The 24,703-nt window shown below is 46.8% G+C and overlaps 1 long non-coding RNA gene across 1 annotated transcript in view; it reads right to left on the reverse strand.

Moving 5' to 3' along the window:
* Positions 1-249: 249 nt before the first annotated feature.
* LOC119935109 overlaps positions 250-24,703 on the reverse strand; it is a 29,581-nt gene continuing 5,127 nt past the window's right edge. The window contains exons 2-3 of the long non-coding RNA XR_005453080.1: positions 3,963-4,187; positions 250-505 (exon numbers count right to left, since the gene is read on the reverse strand). This is a non-coding gene — a long non-coding RNA (uncharacterized LOC119935109). The remainder of the gene's footprint in view (positions 506-3,962; positions 4,188-24,703) is intronic.

Genomic DNA, 24,703 nt, shown 5'->3' on the forward strand with positions numbered 1-24,703 from the left:
CTCAGTTCCCTCATCTGTAAAATGGGGATTAAGACTGTGAGCCCCACATGGGACAACCTGATCACCTTGGATCCCCCCCAGCGCTTAGAACAGTGCTCTGCACATAGTAAGTGCTTAACAAATGCCATCATTATTATTATTATTATTATTATTTACTTCAATTAATGTCTCCTCCTCTAGACTGTAAGCTCATTGTGGGCGGGGAACGTGTCTGCCAACTCTGCCGTACTGTACTCTCCCAAGAGCTTAGTACAGGGCATGGCACACAGTAAGCGCTCAAAACATACAATCTATTGATTGATTGATTGATTGGAAGACCCTGCTGTCGCTGCAACAGCCTGAGCCCAGCTTTGAGGCTGAGACTTGTGTTCTCTAGCTCCAGTTCTGCACGAAGGGGCCATTCCACAGGGGCTTCGTCATCAACGGCAAAGGCTTCTGCCGGAAGAGCGACAAGGCGGGAAGAGGGAAATCACTCCCATACACTCTCGGTGAGCTGGGCGACCACCTGGAGGCAAGATAAAGAAGATGGAGGGAGGAGAATGAGAGCGGGTCCCTGGAGTGAAAGGTGAGAATGAGGGAGGTCTTATCTCCAGGGAGCCCTACCAGCTAAGGGCCCTGATAATACGATAGCCATTCCACAGTGGATCCTGTCCACTTAAGGCCATGTTTTCATGATCACTGCTTTGGAAGTGATTAACGGATTGCATTCCACGTCCTCCTTGTTGGTGATTCACGCCTGCCGTCCCTCCTTTTTTTTTAATGGTCCCAGGTCTTCTGCCTCCCAGACATGTGCTCTTTCCACTAGGCAACGCGGTCCATTCTCTCTTTCCACTACAGCTCACACTCTTAGCTCCTATCAAGTGAACCTACTCACTGTACCTCCTTCTCATCTCTCCTGCCCCAACCACTCGCTCATTCCCATCCTCCTCCCTGGAACACAGTTTCTAGACTGCGAGCCTGTTGTGGGCAGGGACTGGCTCTACTTGTTGCTGAATGGTACCTTCCAAGCACTTAGAACAGTGCTCTGCACACAGTAAGCACTGAATAAATATGACTGAATGAATGAACATCTTCCTCTCTTAAATCTGACAGACGATCCCTTTCTCCATCTTCAAAGCCCTTTTAAAATCCCACCTCCCCCAGGTGGCCTTTCCTGATCAATTTCTCTTTTTCTTCTCCCAGGCCACTACATTCATGCACTCCCAACCATGCACAGTTCTTCTGTACATAATAAAGATGGCATTTATTAAGCACTTACTATGTGCAAAGCACTGTTCTAAGCTCTGGGGAGGTTACAAGGTGATCAGGTTGTCCCGCAGGGGGCTCGCGGTCTTCATCCCCATTTTCCAGATGAGGTCACTGAGGCCCAGAGAAGTGAAGTGACTTGCCCAAAGTCACACAGCCGATAAGTGGCGGAGCCGGGATTTGAACCCACGACCTCTGACTCCAAAGCCCGGGCTCTTTCCACTGAGCCACGCTGCTTCTCTGTTAATGTACTTCTCATATTAATGTACACGTTCTGCTACTCAACACTTTCTCTTCCAAATATCCATCAGTTAATTAATCAATGGCATTTATAGAGTGCCTAGTGTGTGCAGAGCACTGTACTAAATGAATGGGAGAATAACGATAATAATAATTATAATAATAATCGTGGTATTTGTTAAACACTTACTATGTGCCAAGCGCTATACTAAGCACTGAAGTAGGTACAAGATAATCTGGTCCCACATGGGGCTCACGGTTTAAAGTAGGAGGGAGGACTGGTATTGAATCCTCACTTTGCAGATAAGGGAACTGAGGCACAAAGAAGGAAAGTGACTTGCCCATGGTCACGTAGTAAGCAAGTGGCAGGGCCGGAATTAGAACCCAGCTCCTGCAACCTCCAGGTCCCTACTCTTTCAATTAGGCCACACCGTTCTGCCCACAGTACAACAGAGTTGGTCGACACGTTACTTGCCCTCAAGGAGTTTAGAGACTAGAGAGGGAGATGAACACGAATATAAATAATCCATCTTTCCATTCTCTTTTTCCCGGGTCAATAAATGATTTTGTATCAGACTCCCCTACTTAATAATAAGCTCTCTGAGGGCAGACAGGATCATGCCTTCCAAGGCCACCGTACTCTCCCTAATCCTAAGTGCTCTGCACTTATAATAATAATAATAATAATGATGGTATTTCTTCAGTGCTTACTTTGTTCCAGGCGCTGTATAATAGTGCTTTGCACATAGTAGGTGCTCAATAAATACCTCTGACTGATCGTTGTGCTTTTCCAAGGGCTTCGTACAGTGTGTCACACTTGGCAGTGGCTCAATATATACCACTGCTCCGACTCCTGCTTTGCAGACCTTCAGTTGGGTTTGAAATTTCATTCCATGTGTCACTTCATTCTCTCCGTCTCCCTAAAGACATTTTGGTCTTTCTATCCAGGCGTCGTCGGACAATGTACCGCTCACGTTGCACAATTCAGTATTGAAATTCTTCGCCCGTGTGGTGGGTTTCCTTGGTGTAGGCTAGACAGATAAAAATCTGGCCTCTACTATTTCTGCAGTAACTCACTTAATAATATCAACCACCTCCTTCCTCCAACCTCGACTCACCTCCCAGGTATATTTTATCGGGAACCAGAAATGTCAAACACTTCCCTGGTACACGGAAACCTCCTAGTCTTTTTTTTTCTATTTTATTTTTACACCTGCTGATACGATGAGAAGTGACACTGAAATCTGCCTCAGGCACCTCTCTCTCCATCCTCACTAGACAGGTCATTTTCCTTTTATCAAAACGGAGACGAGGGCATCACGTTTTAGTACAGGGTGACACCACAGCTAGTAGAAGCAAGATAAGCATTTACTGCCCTTAAGGCGCCTTAAACTCTATTTTGCCTAACATGGATATTTCCCAACAGCACAGCGAAGCCGGAAGCAGAGAGACAGATCCAAGCCCACGCTGGCGTTCCTCCGCAGGACTCGGCCTCGGCGCCGGGCTTATTATACAGTTCGTCCCCTTTCTGTTTGGCTATGGCATGTTTCAACTGAAAAGAGAAGGCACTGATATTTACTGAGCGCTTCTGATGGGCAGAGCAGTGTACTAAGTGCTTGGGAGAGTACAACACATCAGAATCTGCAGGCGTGCTCCCTGTCACGGGTGAGTTCATCTCCACGCTGAAACTTAGGTCTCCAACTTGCCGAGGCGGGCTAGGTTTTTGCGGCCCGTGGATGACTCTGGAAATTAATTAATTACGGTATCTGTTGAGCGCTTAGTACAGTGCCTGGCATACCACAATTAACGAATTAATCATTAATGAATCACAACAACTATTAGTGCTTACTACAGTGCTGGGGTGGACACAAGCAGATTGGGTTGGACACAGTCCCGCGTGGGGCTCCCAGCCTTAATCTCCGTTTTACAGATGAGAGAACTGAGGCACAGGGAAGTGGAGTGACTTGCCCAAGGTCACACAGCAGACCAGTGGCAGAGCTGGGATTAGAAGCCATGACCTTCTGCCTCCCAGCGCCGTGCACTATTCCACTACACCACGATGCTTCTCCAGCCGTTCATTCACTCGAACAATCAATCAGCGGTATTTATTGAGCCTTTCCTGTGTGCAGAGCACCGTCCTAAGTGTAATGCAATAGACTGGGTACGTACCACCCACAAGGAGCTTGCGCTCTACAGGGGAAGACAGACATTAAAATAAATTACGGATAGGACTGGAATTCCAACAGCGTGCGCCATTTTTCTTCTTCGATTCCTGTCTTCCTTGAGCCTCCACCTTGGCGTAACCTCCCTCCCGCCTCGGTGTGCCCATCTGCCACCCTGGTCCTTCAGACTCGGGAAGGCCAAATCCTAATTCTTTGGGAAATCAATCAACAGTGCCCTTCCAAAGGCCACTGGAAGGCACTGACTAAGGGGCTTAGTTAGTTGGCTTAGCACGGATCGCTCCTCGGTCCACATACCAGCCTGCACGGAGACCGTCCGACCGTGTTGAGGAGAGGTTAGTACAGTGACCCCACTTCTGGGAAATTCCTGGAGGGTTCCCCGCTATAGATGAACAAGAAGGAGAAAAAGAGGAAGAGGAGGAGGATGAGACGGATGGAGGAAACTACAAGGCTCTTCCGTAGGTACCAGGAGCCAATTTCCAGAGATCCGCAGCATGACACGACTGTCTGGAAGAGGAAGGCCTGGGAGAATGCACAAAAAGCAGTGAGGAGAAACAATAAAAGGAAATCAAAATCAGGCACCGTTTCTTGCGTGTAATTTCCTGATGCCGTAACTAATTTCCTTACAGAGCTTCATTTGAAAAAAAAAAAAACCCCAAAAAAAGCAAAAACCACACACCCCACCTCCAACGAAAACAAAAATTGTACCCGAATGAATTTTTTAAACACGGTAAATGAGAGGTAAAATGGCGTGACGGGAGACGTTACCGTGGTATTTATTAGAGATTTATCCGATCCAAACCTAAACTCCAAGCCAAAGTCTTTGTTGATCTAACATCTACCTTCGCAGAGCATGCAATAATTCATGCTGGCTCCCTACCACCCCTTCAGGGATAGTTAGACAGGGTAGACGTTTGGTCGGGAGGCATTTATTCAACTTGAGTACGATACCTAAGCAATAATAATTATGGTATTTGTTAAGCACTTAATATGTGCCAAGCACCGTTCGGTCGGACACAGTCACTGTCCCACATACGGCTCCCAGTCTCAATCCCCGTTTTACAGCCCAGAGAGGTGAAGTGACTTCCCCAAGGTCACACAGCCGATAAGTGGCAGAGCTGGAATTAGAACCCATGACCTCCTGATGCTCAGGCCCATACTCGATCCACTACACCATGCTGCTTAATTACGGATTTCTTGGGCTGAAGAGCCCCTCAAAAGGCAACCGACGATATGGGCCTTCACATCTTGTCCTGCCTCCAAGCTGGACAACTCCTACAGCCGGTGCCAAGTCAATCCATCAGTGATATTTACTGAGCGCTTTCTGAGTCCCGAGAACTGAATGAAATGCTTGGGAAAGTGCGATGATCTCTAGACTGTAAACTCGTTATGGGAGAGTTTGAATCTGTTGCATGGTACTCTCCCTCCCAAGTATGCTCTGCACACAGCAAGCGCTCAATAATAAAATAATAATAATGATAATTTTGGTATTTGTTAAGTACTTACTATGTGCAAAGCACTGTTCTAAGCGCTGGGGAGGATACAAGGTGATCAGGTTGTCCCACGTGGGGCTCACAGTCTTAATCCCCATTTTACAGATGAGGTAACTGAGGCACAGGGAAGTTAAGTGATTTGCCCAAAGTCACACAGCAGGTAAGCAGCAGAGCCGGAATTAGAACCCATGACCTCAATAAATACCAGTGATTCAACGATCCCTACCCTCAGCCTCATCTGTAAAAAGGGTATCAAGACTATGAGCCCCATGTGGGACATGGACTGTGTCCAACCTGATTAGCTTGTACCTACCTCTGAGTTTGGTACAGTGCCAGGCACACAGCAAGCACTTAATAAATACCATAATAATAATGATCGCATTTATTAAGCGCTTACTATGTGCAAAGCACTGTTCTAAGCGCTGGTGAGGTTACAAGGTGATCAGGTTGTCCCCCGTGGGGCTCACAGTCAATCCCCATTTTCCAGATGAGGTAACTGAGGCACAGAGAAGTTAAGTGACTTGCCCAAAGTCACACAGCTGACAATAAAAAAGGATGTCTTTGAGGTAGCCCATTCCCACAGCCCTTGACATATACATCATCCTACTCAGTGGCCTCCCCAACCCGTAATTTATTTTAATGTCTGTCTGAGCTGCTAGACTGTAAGCTCCTCAAGAGCAAGGAACGTGTCTACTGTTGCTTTGTATTTTTCCCGAGCGCTTAGTAGAGTGCTCTACTTACAGTAAGTGCTCAATAAATACCAATGACAGATTGATTGAAGGAACCTATCACCTGGCACACGCGACACTTCTCTCTCTAGCTCTTTGTGGGCAGCGAACACATCCACCAACTCCGCTGTACTGTACTCTTCCAAGCACTTAGTACAGTACTCTGCATATAATACTGTATATATATACTGTATATATGTTTGTACATATTTATTACTCTATTTATTTTACTTGTACATATCTATTCCATTTCTTTTATTTTGTTAGTATGTTTGGTTTTGTTCTCTGTCTCCCCCTTTTAGACTGTGAGCCCACTGTTGGGTAGGGACTGTCTCTATATGTTGCCAACTTGTACTTCCCAAGCGCTTAGTACAGTGCTCTGCACACAGTAAGCGCTCAATAAATACGATTGATTGATATAATAAGCGCTCAATAAATGCCACTGATTTATTGATTGAAGGAGATTATCTGGCACATGAGACACTTCTCCCTCTAGACTGTAAGCTCACTGTGGGCAGGGAACGTACCTACCAACTCTGTAATATTGAATTCTCCATGTGCTTAGTGCAAAGCTGTGCACACAGTAAGCGCTCCATAAATACGATTGCTCCATCGATTGATTCTTCAAATCCAAGAGGAAGGATTTCCTCGGGTTGATCGGTCCCTCACCTAACGAGTACGTCGGGAAATCTTCCGAACCCAAATCCCTCCTGTTTCGGCACCGGCTTCTTCTCCTGCTCTCAGAGGAGCTAACTGACAGCAGCCGGCTGCCACGGCCCTCCCTATCTCTGAAGGGCATTAACGACCCTCCCTTCCGCCCCTTCCTCTTCGTGGCCGTTGTTCCGGAGGCCTAGAATTGGGAGAAAATATCCAAAGGGTCCCGATGATTTTCCCAAAGGACTCAATTAATATCGCGGTGAGACGGAGAACCACAACCTTCTCACACCCAAGCCTCCCTGTGCTCAAATGCAGTGAACCACTGTAGAAGAACAGCCCCTGACACCGTAAGGACTTTTGCCACTGCCAATTAAGTTGTGGGTCTCTTTGGATCCCTTTCCCATTAAAAAAAAAATAAATACCTGCAAATTAACATACACACACGCACGCACGCACATACACCCCTTCGATCGTTTTCCTTTTGCACTCCCGCGTCACCGTTCACCCAGTCGGAGCCCCTTCCCCTCTCCATCACCTAAAATCCTAAATGAACTTTCCGGCTTGACGGCTAACCTCGGGCAACTATCTAGTCGCTTACACCACCGGCTGAGAGCCGAAAGGACCCGCAAGACAGGCCCGAGAGTCGAGCTGGCAGCGCTGCTCAGATCGCCATCGTGCTACGCGCAACTCGGACCACAAGAGAACAAAAGTTCCCTTTCTCTCACCCTGGCAACAGATATAACCGCTTGGCCCGACGCAACTCATCTGAATACGTCTGGCAAAAATGAAACACAAAATAGAGCAGGACTGAAGAGGCGCTGAGCCCTCTGATTTCTTTTTTCCTTGTTTTTTCTTTTTTTAAAATGCACATTTGATCCTCCCGTTGACAGCCCTGGAAGTTAAGTAATATGGACCGTGAGCACAGGTTTCGAACCTTGACGAAACCAACGGCCGGCTCCTTCTGACGGTCGAATAATGACATGCACATTGCGGGCCAGTGCCCATCATTCACGGATATATCCAACCTGCTCCCACTGCTGCCCGGTGACTAAGTGGGGGGGGTCAAAGGTTAAGCTCCACGAAGACAGCGATGAAGGGCAACTGTCATGCACCACTGCCTATTGTGAAGCAGCGAGCAGTGGTTGTCTTCTAGAGAACATGCAAAACGTTTTCTTCTGTCCAGACAGACACAGAGCTGAAGGTCCTAAATGAGACCGATGCCGATTCACGCAGGGCCCGACTGACAGCACGCCATTCAACCTGTCTCCAATTTGACTGCTGTTTTTTTCATATCACAAACGCATGCAAAGTATAAGGTTATGCATAACTCCTCAGCTGTTGTTTTAGCCACGCTAGGCTGAAAGCCACACAATCCCTCAAATGCTAAAATGGAATTAAAAGAAAAAAAAATTGGTTCGGAGACTTTCAACAGTCCGTAATCATTTCTTCAGTTTCTCTAATAGGCTGTGTATTCAGCGCCAAATTGCTTGCCAGGCTCAATCTTCTAGGTAAATACGGGATTTTCTTTGAAAAGAACCAAGCCTCCCAATCAAATCATTTAATGATAAAAATGGAACTAAAAACCGGATTCATTTTGCATGGGGATATGCCTGCACAATAGTTCCTGTTCCTGCGCTGCAAAGATATAGTTTGCATGATTGCATTTGTGAAAATCTAATTACGCTCATTAAATCTAGTTCAGCCAAACGATGTTTGGCTATTCAGAAAAAATAGGAGAAAGCACTGTTTAAATCATCTGGGCGACGGACAACCAAATTGCCCGGTTGTACTGGATGTAAGATATATCATTAGACCATTAGGGGCTTAGCCCTTTTGCAGCTTTTTTAATATCCAAGAAATGAGATGTGCTCCTTCTGATCTGTTTGGATTAACCTAGAAAATTTAGGAAGGAATGGGTAGGTGACGACGCTTCGCTTTACTTACAAAGCCAGTGGACTTGGTTTGCGCAAGGAACTTGCTAGTCCAACTGTCACGTGGGCCAATCTTCTAGACCTTTTGGCCTCCAACTTTGGCTTCCACAGGTCCACCAGACATCCCAAACCGTCCTCTGCCAGACAGCGGAGAACTTGACGTCTCTCAATTCCTTGCCCGACGGGCCCTTTGGCAATGTGTACCTTTCTACTTGCACTCTTGCATAATCGGCATATGGTCGATGACGTATTCCGCTATTTATTTCCCCCTGATGCATCTGTATAACTTCCCGACAGATTCCTGTTCCTCCTCCCGCTTCGACTATTTGCCAGGCTGTCTGTCCCATTCGACAGTAGCTTCCAGAGGACAGAGAGAATGTGTTTTGTTTCTGCTGAATTCTCCCACTGATTTAGCACTGTGCTGTGCACTGACTAGGTAGCGTGGCTCAGTGGAAAGAGCCCGGGCTTTGGAGTCGGAGGTCATGGGTTCAAATCCCGGCTCTGCCACATGTCTGCTGGGTGACCTTGGGCAAGTCACTTCACTTCTCTGAGCCCCAGTTACCTCATCTGTAAAATGACGATTGACTGTGAGCCCCACGTGGGACAACCTGATCACGTTGTATCCCCCCAGCGCTTAGAACAGTGCTTTGCACATAGTAAGTGCTTAACAAATGCCATTATTATTATAGCCCTGACAAGAAAGGTGGGGACTGTGGCGGCTGGTCAAAAAACTGCTTCTCCCTAGGTTCTGGGCAACACCGATCACCATGTCCAGCTCACCGACTCGGCCTTTCCCAAATTTAGGGGTGAATTTAGGGTACGTCGATCTCGTCTAAGCTGACTGCCGACCTCTCGCCCAGATCCCACCACTGGCCTGGAACGCCCTTCCTCCTCCTATCCGACAGATAATTGCTCTCCCCTGCTTCAAAACCTTAATAAAGGCACATTTCCAACAAGAAGCCTTCCCTGATTAAGCCCGCCTCTCCTCTTCTCCCATTCCCTTCCGCGCCACTCTGACTCGCTCCTTCCTTCATCCTCCCTCGCATCCCCACAGCCCATATGCATATATCGCTAATTTATTTATGTTAATACCTGTCTCCCTCTCTAGACAGCGTGAGCAGGAATGTGTCCGTTTGTTGCTTTAATGTGTTCTACCAAGTGCTTAGAAAAGCGCTTTGCACACAGTAAGTGCTCAATAAATACAACTGAATGAAAGAATGAATGAATGACTGGCATGGTAATTTACTGAGCCACTTACTGTGTGGGAAAGTTCAACGCCATGGTGTTAGAAGACGCAATCCCTTTTTTTATGGTATTTGTTAAGCGCTTACTATGCGCCAGGCACTGGTCTAAGCGCTGGGATAGATACAAGCGAATCAGGTTGGACCCAGTCCCTGTTCCACATGAGGCTCAGTCTTAATCCCCATTTCACAGATGGGGTGACTGAGGCCCAGAGAAGTGAAGTGACTTGCCCAAGGTCACACAGCAGGCGGAGCCGGGATTAGAACCCAGGCCCTTCTGACTCCCAGGCCTGTGGTCTAACCACCAGGCCACGCTGCTTCTCCGCCCTGGCCATAAGGAGCTTGCAGTCGACACAAAGAACCTTTCTGTTGTTTTGTCATGTTTCCACGACTTTACGTCATGGGACCTATGTGCTGTGCCTAGTTCGGAATTGGCCAAAGGACATCCAGAAATAACAGTAATAATAATTATGGTATTTGTTAAGTGCTTACTATGTGCTAGGCACTGTACTAAGCTCTCATTGGCTTCTCTGTGGTCCACAGGGGCCTCCTTGCCTCCCCCCTACCCTCACCTTGCTCTGCCCTCAGTCCACCGGATTTTTTGGATCTACCCAAGACCATCATGGTCAGAAGAAGCAGCGTGCCTTAGTGGAAAGAGCTCGGGCTTGGGAGTCAGGGGTCATGGGTTCTAATCCTGGCTCCGCCACTTGTCAGCTGTGTGACTTCGGGCAAGTCACTTTACTTCTCTGTGCCTCCGTTCCCTCATCTGTAAAATGGGGATGAAGACTGTGAGCCCCACGTGGGACGACCTGATTACCTTGCACCTCCCCCAGCACTCAGAACAGTGCTTGGCACACAGTAAGCGCTGAACAAATACCATCATTATTAGAAGGAAGAGCAAGGAGGCAGGGGGAGGGGGCCCGATGTTGGGGGTGGCCTTGTTCCCCAATGGTCTGAAACACTTGCTGGTTTCGTCTACCCAGATCAGGAACAACACTGGCACTTATATGTACTCAATCAATCAAGCAATGGCATTTAATAATAATAATAATAATAGCATTTGTTAAGTGCTTACTATGTGCAAAGCACTGTTCTAAGTGCTGGGGGGATACAAGGTGATCAGGTTGTCCCACGTGGGGCTCACAGTCTTAATCCCCATTTTACAGATGAGAGAACTGAGGCACAGAGAAGTGCCCCTTCCTTCCTCTCCTCCTCGTCCCCCTTTCCATCCCCCCCTTACCTCCTTCCTTTCCCCACAGCACCTGTATATATATATATATATGTTTGTACATATTTATTACTCTATTTACTTATTTATTTATTTTACTTGTACATATCTATTCTATTTATTTTATTTTGTTAGTATGTTTGGTTTTGTTCTCTGTCTTCCCCTTTTAGACTGTGAGCCCACTGTTGGGTAGGGACTGTCTCTATATGTTGCCAATTTGTACTTCCCAAGCGCTTAGTACAGTGCTCTGCACACAGTAAGCGCTCAATAAATACGATTGATGATGATGATGACGATGAAGTGACTTGCCCAAAGTCACACGGCTGACAATTGGCGGAGCCAGGATTTGAACCCATGACCTCTGTGCAGAGCTCTGACTTGGGAAAGCTTGATATGCTAGAGTTGGTAGAGTTAAGTCCCTGCCCATGAGGAGCTTACAGTCTTACTTGTACAGAAATGGGATAAAAAGATACACCTGGTTCTCCTACCATGCAAGGAATAATAATAATAATAATAATAATAGCATTTATAAAGCGCTTACTATGTGCAAAGCACTGTTCTAAGTGCTGGGGAGGTTACAAGGTGATGAGGTTGTCCCATAGGGGCTCACAGTCTTAATCCCATTTTACAGATGAGGGAACTGGGGCCCAGAGAAGTTAAGTGACTTGCCCAAAGTCACAAAGCTGACAATTGGCGGAGCAGGGGTTTGAACCCATGACCTCTGACTCCAAAGCCCGTGCTCTATGTTAATCATCAGTGTCAGTGTGGCACTTAAATACCGTTATAAAGTGAGTGAATGTAAATTATTTTGCTTTGCTACATATTCAACACACAATTCCTGAAACAACAACAAGCTACGTTTAACTAAGTGGAATATAAGGAAGCAATGAAAAAGTCTTTAAGCTAAGTACCCAAAAGTTTTTTGATAATGAAATTACAGTTCTACGAGGGGTGTGAAGTGAACTACCGTTAAAATAGGGAACTGTCAAGTAATTTTTGTAGAATCAAAGTTAGTTCCACTATTACCGCTTTAAATTAAGTAGGGCAAACAGATTAACTGCATGTCGGGAAACAGTATTGGAAAGCTGGGTTCTTGCTGAACCCAGGGTTACAAAAACTCACACTGTAGCACTCCTTCCGCTTCCACCCGCAAATATGTGGGCAGTTCTGACAATGTGGTTGGGTAGGGACTGTCTCTATACGTTGCCAATTTGTACTTCCCAAGCGCTTAGTACAGTGCTCTGCACATAGTAAGCGTTCAATAAATACGACTGATGATGATGATGAGACTCAACAGGCTCCTATCACCGGAAATCGGTAGCAGATCTCCTAACGTTCTCCTAGATTGTAAACTCCCCAAGGGCTGGGATCGGGTCTACTGACTCTGTCGTCCTCTCCCAAGGGCTTAGTACAGTCTTCTGCACAAAGTAAGAGCTCAGTAAATAATACTGGTGGCATTTTGAAGTACTTTCCATCCTCTAAGACTCCAAAAACGCACCTCCTGGGAGCCGGGAACTGCGGTCTACAGTGAGATTGGATGGGATGCCATCAGATTCACACTGCAGCCGCCTCCCGCCTCCCCTTTGCTTTAATCACCAGAGAAACAAACCCACAACAGCCATCTGGTCTGTTCTATTTTTTCCTCCAGTCACTTAAGAAATGCCCTCCGCTCCTCTGGAAGACGGAGAGAAAAAGTCTCCCTCCGCTTGGTGATTCCCACTGGAAGATTCTGGAAATCATCCAGAGTCATTTCATTAATACACTTAAAGCGCTCTCCCACGAGAAGTAGCGTGGCCTACGGGAAAGGTCACGGGCCCGGGACCTGGGTTCTAATCCTGGCTCGGCCCTTTTTCTGCTGTGTGACGTCCGGCGGGCCGCTTCCCTTTGCCTCGGTTTCCGCATCTGTAAAATGGGGATTAAATCCCTGTTCTTCCTCCTAGGCAGGGAGCCCCACGCGGGACACGGACTATGTCCACCCTGATAAAACCTGTATCTACCCCAGTGCTTAGAAAAGTGTTTGGCATATAGTTAGAGCTTAAATACCACAGAAAAACAATCCTAGCTGGGGAATTTGAGAAAGACCCAGCCCCCCTCCTTTTCCTCAAGGTATCATCCTAGGGATTTGTACCTCGCGAAGAACAAAAGCCGGCTCATTTTACCGTTCCCAGCCCGGCTCTCTCAACACTTCAACGCCGGGAGTCCAAGTTGCCTTGGGGTCATGGAATAATACTAAAAACTTTATAATCATTCATTGATTTACTTTTCAGCAGAGTATATCATTTGAATCCAATGGGGGCATAAAGAGCTATTTGTGAGGTCAACCACAGTACAGACAGATGTCGACAGGCTATCGATGGCCAGGTGGAAAGAGATTGCCAAACAGAACGGATCAATACCTCGTTTCACTGTTACAGCCTTCTGCAGACATAAAATATCTATCTTTACAGCTACGAAAATAATAATAATGAAAGTGGGAGATAAATGCTTCCCTCAAGGTAAACTATTTGATTAGCTGAGGGCAAAGGTGACAGGAGCCGTCGCGCTGAAGGAAGTTGGCGGTCTTAAATAAAAACGGGAGGATGAGTGGCCAGACGCAAGAGCTAAATGAATCCGGACAAATACGAGCTCAAGATGAGTGCGAGGCATGTGGGCCAATCTCTTTAGTGCTCCAGTGACCGATTATATACTGGAGTCTTACTGTTAATAATAGTCATAATAATATAATTGGGTCACTTATTAAGCGCTTGCTCGGATGGTGCTAGATGCCGGGGTACGTATGCTTTGCTCAGATCAGACACGATCTCTGTCCCACATGGGGCTTGTTCTTCTGAGGTGTTTTCCCGCTCAGTGATATTTGTTAAGTGCTTACTATGCACTAGGCGCTGCACTGAACACTGGGGTAGATACAAGGTTGTCAGGTTGGACCCAGTCCATATCCCGCATGGGGCTCACGGCCTTAATCCCCACTGTACAGGTGAGGTAACTGAGGCCCAGAAGAGAAGTGGCTTGCCCAAGGTCATACAGCAGCAAAAAGTGGCGGAGCCAGAATTAGAACCCAGGTCCTTCTGACTCCCACGCTCTATTAGGCCCGCTTGTCAGGGGTTTTGCCCCCACTATTTGACCGAGGCAAAGGTTTCTTCCTGATCCCTATGTATATATGTTTGTACATATTTTTTTACTCTATTTATTTATTTATTTATTTTATTTGTACATATCTATTCTATTTATTTTATTAGTATGTTTGGTTTTGTTCTCTGTCTCCCCCTTTTAGACTGTGAGCCCACTGTTGGGTAGGGGCTGTCTCTATACGTTGCCAATTTGTACTTCCCAAGCGCTTAGTACAGTGCTCTGCACATAGTAAGCGCTCAATAAATACGATTGATGATGATGATGATGATCCCTTGCCTTCCCTAAGTGGGGCAAGTGAGATGTACTGGTGGATTTCTTTGGGGATTATTGCTGGAAAAGCCACAACCAAAGTCCCATTTTGGGGAATTCTTCGATCAAGGGGACACCCCGGAAAAAGTCTTGCCTCTCCCTTCCCCAGTGCCCAGAACAGGCCCCAAATCATGGCTAGAACTTGAGTATGAGTAAGAAAGCTTCTGAGGCTCAATTCCCCGCTTAAGAACATTACTTGAAACACTTTTCATCCTCACCTTTCTCTTCTCCTTACCTCCATTCCGACTCCAAAACTGGGTCTTCAAAGAATTCCCTTACTCTTTCCCCAAAGAACAAATTAACTCCAGCACCTCCATCACGATCATTGCGGTCATCGTTAATGTCACCAATCAGTCGGTCGGTGGTATTTATTGAGTGCTTACTGTGCGCAGAGCATTGTGCTTGGAGGCACTTGGGAAGCGTACAATACAGCAGAGTTGGTAAACATGTTCCCTGCTCACGATGAAGGACTTCATCAGTGTCAAAAACATTACTAAATGCCTATTTCGATGAGGACGTGAGATACTACCCGAATAGGTGAGCGGAACAGCGAGAGTAGCTTCTATTTTTTAATACCAATCAATCGTATTTATTGAGCACTTACTGTGTGGACAGCACTGTGCTAAGCACTTGGGAAAGTGCTGCACAACAATATATCCGACACATTCCCTGCCCACAACGAGCTTACAGTCTAGAGGACTATTTTGTCAAGCGCGGACTATGTGTCAAACACTGTTCCCAGCACTGGGGTGGGTACAGGTAAATAAGTCGACTAAGCCGCTGTCCCACAAGTGGCTCACAGTCTAAGTAGGAGGGAGAACAGGTATTATGCAGTTGAGGAAACTGAGGTAAGGAGGAGTCAAGTGACTTACCCAAGGTAACACAGCAAGCCACTGGTAGATTTATTACTGGCTCATTTGGGAAGGGGGAAAAGGAGCTTCCCAGGTGGATCTCACTCCATTATTTTTTTAAATGGTATTTGTTAAGTGATTACACTGTACTAAGCACTGAAGGTCTAGACCAATCAGGTGGACACAGTTCCTGTCCCACATAGGGCTCACCGTCTTGATCCCCATTTTACAGATGAGGGAACTGAGGCTCAGAGAAGTGAAGCGACTTGCCCAAGGTCACGCAGCAGACAAGTGGCAGAGCCAGGATTAGAACTTGTGTTGCCCTATCCACTAGACCATGCTGCATCTCACCCCCTCCATACTCCTCCTGTGAGCCCACTATTGGGTAGGGACTGTCTCTTTATGTTGCCAACTTGTACTTCCCAAGCGCTTAGTACAGTGCTCTGCACACAGTAAGCGCTCAATAAATACGATTGATGATGATCCTGGTGTCGATCTGGGCCTGCCTCACATCAATGGGGGTGAATCTTTTTCTCCAGAGCCCGTGAGGACTATAGAGCCTGGCACGGAGGCTCTTCTTACCCGCAACCCGAACTGCAGCTCACCGTGGCTGCTCCGGAGGGGGGCATTTGGCCCGGGGGCTGCTGCCGCGGCCCCCTGCCCGGCAAACAGCTGTCCGCCACTGTTGGCATTAAACTTGGCACCGGGCCCCTGGGTTGGGACTTGAGAGTTCCCCTTCCTTGCCTGGCTTACAAGGTCTGCGGGCCTCAGAACTGCCGCTGCTTGCCTGGAATTCCGGGAAGCACACCCGGTGAGAACGGAGAGGATCCCACCATTCCCCAGGTCCTGCCGGCATAAGTCAAGGAATGGCGCTGCCATCTTGATACCACCTTGGCCCCATTCCAGGGCAAAGAGGGGCAGGGTGGGGGAGCTAGGGGAAGCAGCATGGCCTAGTGGATAGAGCATGGGCCCGGGATTTAGAAAGTCATGGGTTCTAATACCGGCTCCACCACCGGTCCGCTCGGTGGCCTTGGACGAGTCACTTCACTTCTCCGGGCCTCAGTTACCTCATCTGTAAAATGGGGATTAAGAGTCTTGAGCCCTATGTGGGATAGGGACTGTGTCCAACCCGATTTGCTTGTATCCACTCCGGCGCTTAGTACAGCGCCTGGAGCACAATAAGCACTGTCTCTATATGTTGCCACTTTGTACTTCCCAAGCGCTTAGTACAGTGCTCTGCACATAGTAAGCGCTCAATAAATATGATTGATTAAATAACAAAATTATTATAATTATTATTATTATTACTACTACTTCCTGCCCAGAAAGCTGTGAGGGAGAACCCACAGCCTCACCCTCTCAGCGCTGAGCCTCCTCCGACCAGAGAACAACAGGTGACATCACCAACGGTCGGATCTGCCTCTTGAACCCCAAGTTCCAAACCCTCCCCAACACACTCCAACCAAGGGTGATCCTGCTGACTCCATCCCATCAGTGTCTTTCCAACTCTGCCTCCTTTCTCCTGATTAATCTTCCCACGAAGCCCCTAAGAAGCCGGGATACAGGGCTTCACCCCAGGGGCATTTCCGCAGGTCTCGGGGCAATGATAAAACCAAGCGCTCCCGTAGCCTCCGAATCAATGTCAATTTGGTGGCATGTGAAAGGTGGGAATCTGGGTGACCAATCCCCCAAACCCTCAGCTTGCCGTCATTAAGAGGATTCTTTCTTAAAAGAGATTATCCTCCCTTTCCTTCTAGCCCACCCCGTTCCTTGTAAGTGGGAATAAGGTAAACTGCTTCTGACAAAAATCAGGGAGCTTGTGGAGTAGAAATTATAGTCAGCTTGCTCAGATGATAATACAGTTCTCTGAGAAGGCTCAACAGACACAGCACGACCTGGATCCTGAAATATAAATCAAAGTCCCCTACATCCTCGGGACTTATTGAAGCTCCGTACCTGCAAATTTCTAAAACGTGGAAGAACGGCCTGTTTTTATTTAGAGTGCACACCACGGGCTGAATGTAAAACAAGACACTTAATAAATCTGGGTGAACATAAAACACCGGCATAACTCAGGCAGCAAGACAGACACTCACTCCTTAATTAAGTGGGTGATGTTCTATTTAAAACAAAAAGACAACCCAGGGCTAGAGTCAAGATTAAGGACTCAGTGCGGCGATGGAAACGCCGACCATTTGGGTGGGGGTCAAGGGCTTTAAATCATGAAAAACAAACCATCTAATAGGCTGGATTCGAGACCGAGTCGAGAGTCAGGACACGGCCCGGTTTGGATGAACACATTTTCAGTTATAACAAGTAATTTTACAGAGGATTAGTATCTTGATGGCCTGATCAATACTAGGCACCGCTGCTATTACAGATGAAGAGAAAATGGCCCCCGTGGTAATAAGTGTATGTGTGTGTGTGTGTCTCCGTTCCCCTTCATTTGCGGAGTCCATTACTGTAATGATTCCAGCATTAACAGCTGGACCAATTTAAGCAGCGAAAGGGCCTGATGAATTTAAAAGCCGGGAACATTCGCTACTCATCTTTTCCTCCTCTTCGGGCTGCACACGCGAGCCCTGGTCCGGCTGATTCCAACATACAGGTCGGGCTCCGTGAGCCCGATCGCTGCTATTTCTCAATTATTGACTCATTAATAGTGTGACTGGCCAATAACGGGCCAAAAAACAAAAACTGCTCGCAGCACGTTGGCTGCTCATTTGGCTAAAGACGACCCAATATTTACCTAAATATCAAGCTTGACGTGACAACGGGACCAAGTCCGTGAAAACCGAACGGCCGCGTTCTTCGGCCCAGTTCTCTTCTCTAGGGCGAGAATATTGGAATGGGTAAGCAAAATGTGATCGGCCCCATTTTTCCATTTCTTCTGTTTTCCAAATTGGCACATGGGAAGGCGGTGAGATACTGAATTGTTGGATGTGGAAAAAGAAAATCCATATTAATCCAGTATTGAGACTTTCATCGCACCCAATTTTGGTAGAGTGAATTAAGGTTTAAACACCAGTCCTTTTTATATTGCTGGAGAAATATTCTCTAGACTGTTCTTCTAGACTGTGAGCTCACTGTTGGGTAGGGACCGTCTCTATATGTTGCCAACTTGTACTTCCCAAGCGCTTAGTACAGTGTTCTGCACACAGTAAGCGCTCAATAAATACGATTGAATGAATGAATGAATGAATGAATGAAATACTGGCTCTTCTGGCTCAGTGTCACGCGACTGGCTAAATCCATCCAAATTTCTGAAAAGGGGCAGCCCAAGGCTAATGCGGGAGCCAGGATTATGAATATCCTGACCTTTGGCTGACAAAAATCAGAGCAGAGGAGGGAGAGGTGAAAGGAAAGAAGGAAAGGGAAAACAGACAGAGGAAGAACGGAAAGGGAATGAAATAGAGAAAGGACATGGGTGGAGAGAAGACATGGGAGTAAGGAAGAAGCAACGTGGCCTAGTGGATAGTCCATGGGTTTGGAAGTCATAAAGACCTGAGTTCTACTCCGGACTCTGCCACTTGTCTCCCGTGTGACCTTGGACATGTCACTTAACATCTCTGGGCCTCAATTACTTCATCTGTAAAATGGGGATTAAGACCGTCAGCCCTAGTTGGGCAGGGATTGTGTCCAACCTAATTAACTTGTATCTATACCAGTGCTTAGTACAGTAACTGGCACATAATAAACACATAACAAATACCATAAAGAAAAAAAAAGGCAGGGAGAAGGAACATTGCCAGGGGAGAAGGGACCAGGATTGGAAGAATAAGGATATAGCAGGTAGTAAGTAATAATAATGATAATAATGGTATTTGTTAAGCACTTACTGTGTGCCAAGCACTGTACTAAAGCGTTAGGGTGGAATCAAGCAAATCGAGTTGGACACAGTCCCTGTCCCACGTGGGGCTCACAGTCTCCATCCCCATTTGACAGATGAGGTAACTGAGGTCTAGAGAAGCAAAGTGACTTGCCCAAAGGGGCACAGCGGACAAGTGGTGGAGCCGGAATTAGAACCCGTGACCTCCTGACCTTGAGTCCAACCAGTAAGCCATGCTCCTTCTCTGTAAGTAGTTCGAGGAACACCCTGAGGCACAGATGTGAAGTTGTAATCGACAGAGCTACAAGGCATCAAAGGCACTAAATTGCAATAAGTCACCGCTGTTATACCTCAGCCACCAGCCTCCATCTCCCAAGGCACCTTCACCTATGCCCACCTGTTCATTCATTCAATCGTATTTATTGAGCGCTCACTGTGTGCAGAGCACTGTGCTAAGCACTTGGGAAGTCCAAGTTGGCAACATATAGAGGCGGTCCCTGTGGTAAGCGCCTCCATCGTTAAGAACACGAACCATTTCTTTGGGTCATAAACTTGCTATCTACTCTTCGATTACGTCCTCGTATTTGTTAAATCAGCCTTCCAGGCAGGTTCTGACCCTACAAACATAAAAAATTCACATCAGTCAATCTCAGCCCATTCAACACTCCCGCCCCTCTTTTTGTCTCCCGTATCAGCCACGAGAAACTCCTTCTGTACTTCAGCAGGCCGATCGCAGGGTGATTTTTTTAAAAAAAGAAAATATTCTTTAGGGATACCAATAAAAAATTTACATCAGTCAATCTCAGCCCATTCAACACTCCCACCCCTCTTTTTGTCTCCCGTATCAGCCACGAGAAACTCCTTCTGTACTCCAGCAGGCCAATCGCAGGGTGATTTTTTTTAAAAAAAGAAAATATTCATTGGGGATACCGCCTGCTGCTTAGGAGAAAAAACATTTCTGACCTCAATTTCAGCCCAACGACTAGGTTAACTGGTGCTTTTGGCTTATTTCACCCTACAAATGCTAAGGGTGGGCTTGTGGAGCCAATCAAGCAGTCAGTGGTATTTATTGAGGGTTGATGAGGTGCAGAACACTGTACTAGGCGCTTGGGAGAGTGCAATACAACAGAACTGGCGGGCAAGTTCCCTGCCCGTAATTAGCTTGCAGTCTAGAGGGCCAAACGGTGGGATTGGTGGAATTGCTTCCTTGTGCCTCCCAGTTGGGTCACAGTGCCCCTTCCTTCCTCTCCCCCTCGTCCCCCTCTCCATCCCCCCCCATCTCACCTCCTTCCCTTCCCCACAGCACCTGTATATATGTATATATGTTTGTACATATTTATTACTCTATGTATTTATTTATTTTACTTGTGCATATCTATTCTACTTATTTTATTTTGTTAGTATGTTTGGTTTTGTTCTCTGTCTCCCCCCTTTTAGACTGTGAGCCCACTGCTGGGTAGGGACTGTCTCTCTGTGTTGCCAATTTGTACTTCCCAAGCGCTTAGTACGATGCTCTGCACATAGTAAGCGCTCAATAAATACGATTGATGATGATGATGGTGGTGATTGGCAGCTCCCGGCCAGATATGCCGGTGCCCTCACCCGAATGAGCCCCAAACTACCCTGCCTGAACTCGAGACTTCTCGGGGGGCAACCTGGCCAGGACTGGGATAGGAGCAGCGTGGCCCAGTGGTTAGAGCCCAGGCCTGGGAGTGAGAGGTCCTGGCTTCTAATTTCCGCTCCCCCACTGGTCTGCTGTGTGACGTTGGCGAGCCGCTTCACTCTCTGCGCCTCGGTTCCTTCATCGGCAAAATGGGCGTTCGATATCTTTTCTCCCTCCTACTTAGACTTTGAGCCCCATGTGGGACCTGATTTTCCCCCCCCCATCTTACCTCCTTCCCTTCCCCACAGCACCTGTATATATGTTTGTACATATTTGTTACTCTATTTATCTATTTTACTTGTACATATCTATTCTATTTATTTTATTTCGTTAGTATGCTTGGTTTTGTTCTCTGTCTCCCCCTTTTAGACTGTGAGCCCACTGGTGGGTAGGGACTGTTTCTATATGGTGCCAACTTGGACTTCCCAAGCACTTAGTACAGTGCTCTGCACGCAGTAAGCGCTCAATAAATACGATCGATGATGATGATGATTACTTTGTCTCTGTCCCAGCACTTACTAGAGTGCTTGGCACACAGCAAGTGCTTAAATACCATAATTCTTCTTCTTTGGCTTCAAAGCACTCAAATCACCTTGCCCCCTCCTACCTCACCTCATCACTCTGCTGCTCCAACCCAGCCGGCACACTTCGCTCCTCTAATGATGGCATTTATTAACCGCTCACTATGCGCAAAGCACTGTTCTAAGCGCTGGGGAGATTACAAGGTTGTAATTTTGTTAAGTGATCTGTGGGCTCGGAGGAAGATTCCCATCACCTCTTCCTCCTTTCACTGTTCGACCATTAGTTTCTGGGGGAACCTTTGGTCTGGTAGCTTATCGGCAGCGGGCAGCGGTATTTTTCGCTAAGGAAGATCTGCCTGTAAGACAACCTGTAAGATTACAGGTTGTCCCACGGGGCACTCGCGGTCTTAATCCCCATTTTACAGATGAGGTAACTGAGGCCCAGAGAAGTGAAGTGACTGGCCCAAAGTCACACAGCTGACAATTGGAGGAGCCGGGATTTGAACCCATGAACTCAAACTCCAAAGCTTTTGCTCTTTCTACTGAGCCACGCTGCTTCTCTAATGCCAACCTTCTCACTGTACCTCGATCTCGTCTACCTCGCCGCCGACCTCTCACCCACGTCCTGCCTTTGGCCCGGAACGGCCTCCCTCCTCATATCGGACAGAAAATTACTCTCCCCACCTTCAAGGAGGCCTTTCCTGACAATGCCCTCCCTTCTTCTCCCACTCCCTTTTGCACGGCTTTGACTTCTTCCTTTTATTCACTGCCCCCCAGCCCCAACGTACATATCTGCCATTTTATTTATTTATATTAATGTCTGTCTCCCCAATCTAGCCTGTAAGATCGTTGGGAGCAGGGAATGTATCTCTTATATTGTTATACCGTACTCTCCCAAGCACTTTGTACAGTTCTCTGCACACAGTAAGTGTTCAATAAATATGATTGACTGACTGATTCTTCTTATCTGTTATTACTCAAGAAGAAAGGGCAGAAAAAGACTGAGCGCTGAGCCTGAGCGCTTTGGGGTTAGAGGCCAGCGTGTGACCATTTCATCTGTGTATTGAGTCTAACTTGGCCCAAACTCCATGATTAGTAGTGAGGCACTGAACACCAGCCTTTTCCAGTCAGTCAATCACACTTATTGAGCGCTTACTGTGTGCAGAGTACTGTACTTGGGAGAGGAAAACACCACAATAAATAGATATATTCCTTACCTCGCAATGAGCTTACAGTATAGAGGGGGAGAACGGCGTTAATAGAAATGACATACATAAATATATTCCCCGCTGGAAAAAGGCCAGGGCAGATCTTCCTTAGTGAAAAATACCGCTGCCCGCTGCCGATAAGCTACCAGACCAAAGATTCCCCCAGAAACTAATGGTCAAACACTGAAAGGAGGAAGAGGTGACGAGAATCTTCCTCCAAGCCCACAGATCACTTAACAATAACAAAGAACTGGGGGGAAATAGGTTTTCCTCAGTAATGGAAATTAACAAGAAACCAGAAAGAGCCAAACAGTAACAAAATTCTTCCTGGCCTTTCTCCAAATTTGGTTTATTATTGCTAGCTTTATATATTTGTTATCTGCTGGGAGCTGGGCATCCAGGCATGTGATACTCATTTTTGTTCATTCTTCCCTCACGTTTTCTCGGCTTTGAGGATTTATATGACCTCTAATTTTAACCTCTGCTGTTGGCTGGGTGGGGAGTGATTCATTTTTGTTTTCTTAAGGAATATTTAAGCATTAATGGAGTCAACATTCCAGTGCTCCTAACTTGCTAGCTGCCTCAGTGTCTGAAGGGCTGTAAATAAACACATTTGGTCCAGTGTTTCTACCTCTCTGGCTTAACCCTTTCCATGTTTTCGGCAACTCTGAGCACAGGGTGACCTAGCAGCTGTCCTGAGAGGGCACAGCTCCAGCCTCTCGAATATGCAGGTCTCGACCTTAAGATCGTGCAGGGAGGGAATGTATTTACCAACTCAGTCCTGAAGCTGGATTCAGCGTGGCTCGGTGGAAAGAGCCCGGGCTTGGGAGTCAGAGGTCACGGGTTCTAATCCCGACTCCGCCACTTGTCTGCTGTGTGACCTTGGACAAGTCCCTTAACTTCTCTGTGCCTCAGTTACCTCATCTGTAATATGGGGACTGTGAGCTCCACGTGGGACAACCTGATTACCTTGCACCCGCCCCCCCCCCCAGCGCTTAGAACAGTGCTCGGCACATAGTAAGCGCTTAACAAATGCCATCATTGTTATTATATCATTATTCTTTTTATGGCATTTGGTAAGCGCTTACTATGTGCCAGGCATTGGACTACGCCAAGTCACTTCACTAGACAGTGAGCCCGCTGTTGGGTAGGGACTGGCTCTATATGTTGCCAACTTGTACTTCCCAAGCGCTTAGTACAGTGCTCTGCACACAGTAAGCGCTCAATAAATACGACTGATTGATTGATTCACTTCTCCGTGCCTCAGTTACCTCATCTGTAAAATGCAGATTGAGACTGTGAGCCCCATGGGGGACAGGGACTGTGTCCAATTCAATTTGCCTGTATCCACCCCAGCACTTACTACACTGCCTGGCACATAGTAAGCGCTAAACAAATACCACTAGTATTATTATTATTATTATTGGGGTAGATACACGCTCCAGGGCTTACGACAGTGCTTGGCACACTGTAAGTGCTTATTATTATTATTATCAGGTTGGACAGGGCCCATGTCCCGAACGGGGCTCACAGTCTTAATCTCCATTTTATAGGTGAGGTAAAGTGAACTGACTTGTCCAAGGTCACACAGCAGACCAGCGGCGGAGCCGGGATTAGAACCCAGGTTCTTCTGACTCCCAAACCCATGCTCTTTTGTTCTAATTTTTGTTATTTTTTGGTTGGGTTTTCAAGGAACATATGAGCTTATCCATCGCCCTTTTCTGCTCCTTTTCCCTTGTACAAGACGACGTACTGCCTAGTTAGCAGAACACAGCTGGATTTTTTTTGGTTCCATATTGCTAATGAAAATCTTCAGCGGGTGAGGGTACAGGTTGGTACGTAACCTTCACTTTTCTTTGCTTTATTGTTACTCCACAGTGCTGGGCTGTTTTGGCAATAAAAGGTATTTAATGAGTGCTTACCGGATGCATGGTACTACAATGTGCTTCACAATTATCTGCCTGTTGCACGCTCTTATCATCAATCGTATTTATTGAACACTTACTGTGTGCAGAGCACTGTACTAAGCGCTTGGGAAGTACAAATTGGCAACATATAGAGACAGTCCCTACCCAACAGTGGGCTCACAGTCTAAAAGCTCTTATCATCCAGCAGCTCCAGGATGGCTAATTCAGAGGATGAGTTTCCCCAAAAATTCCCCAAAAAGTCTTTCCCAAAGACTTTCCCAAAAAATCTGAAACACAGTCTATGATCTAACAATAGTTTCCAATCCTTTCTTGGATAATGTGC

Source organism: Tachyglossus aculeatus, chromosome 11 (assembly GCF_015852505.1).
Source record: "Tachyglossus aculeatus isolate mTacAcu1 chromosome 11, mTacAcu1.pri, whole genome shotgun sequence".
NCBI lineage: Eukaryota > Metazoa > Chordata > Mammalia > Monotremata > Tachyglossidae > Tachyglossus > Tachyglossus aculeatus.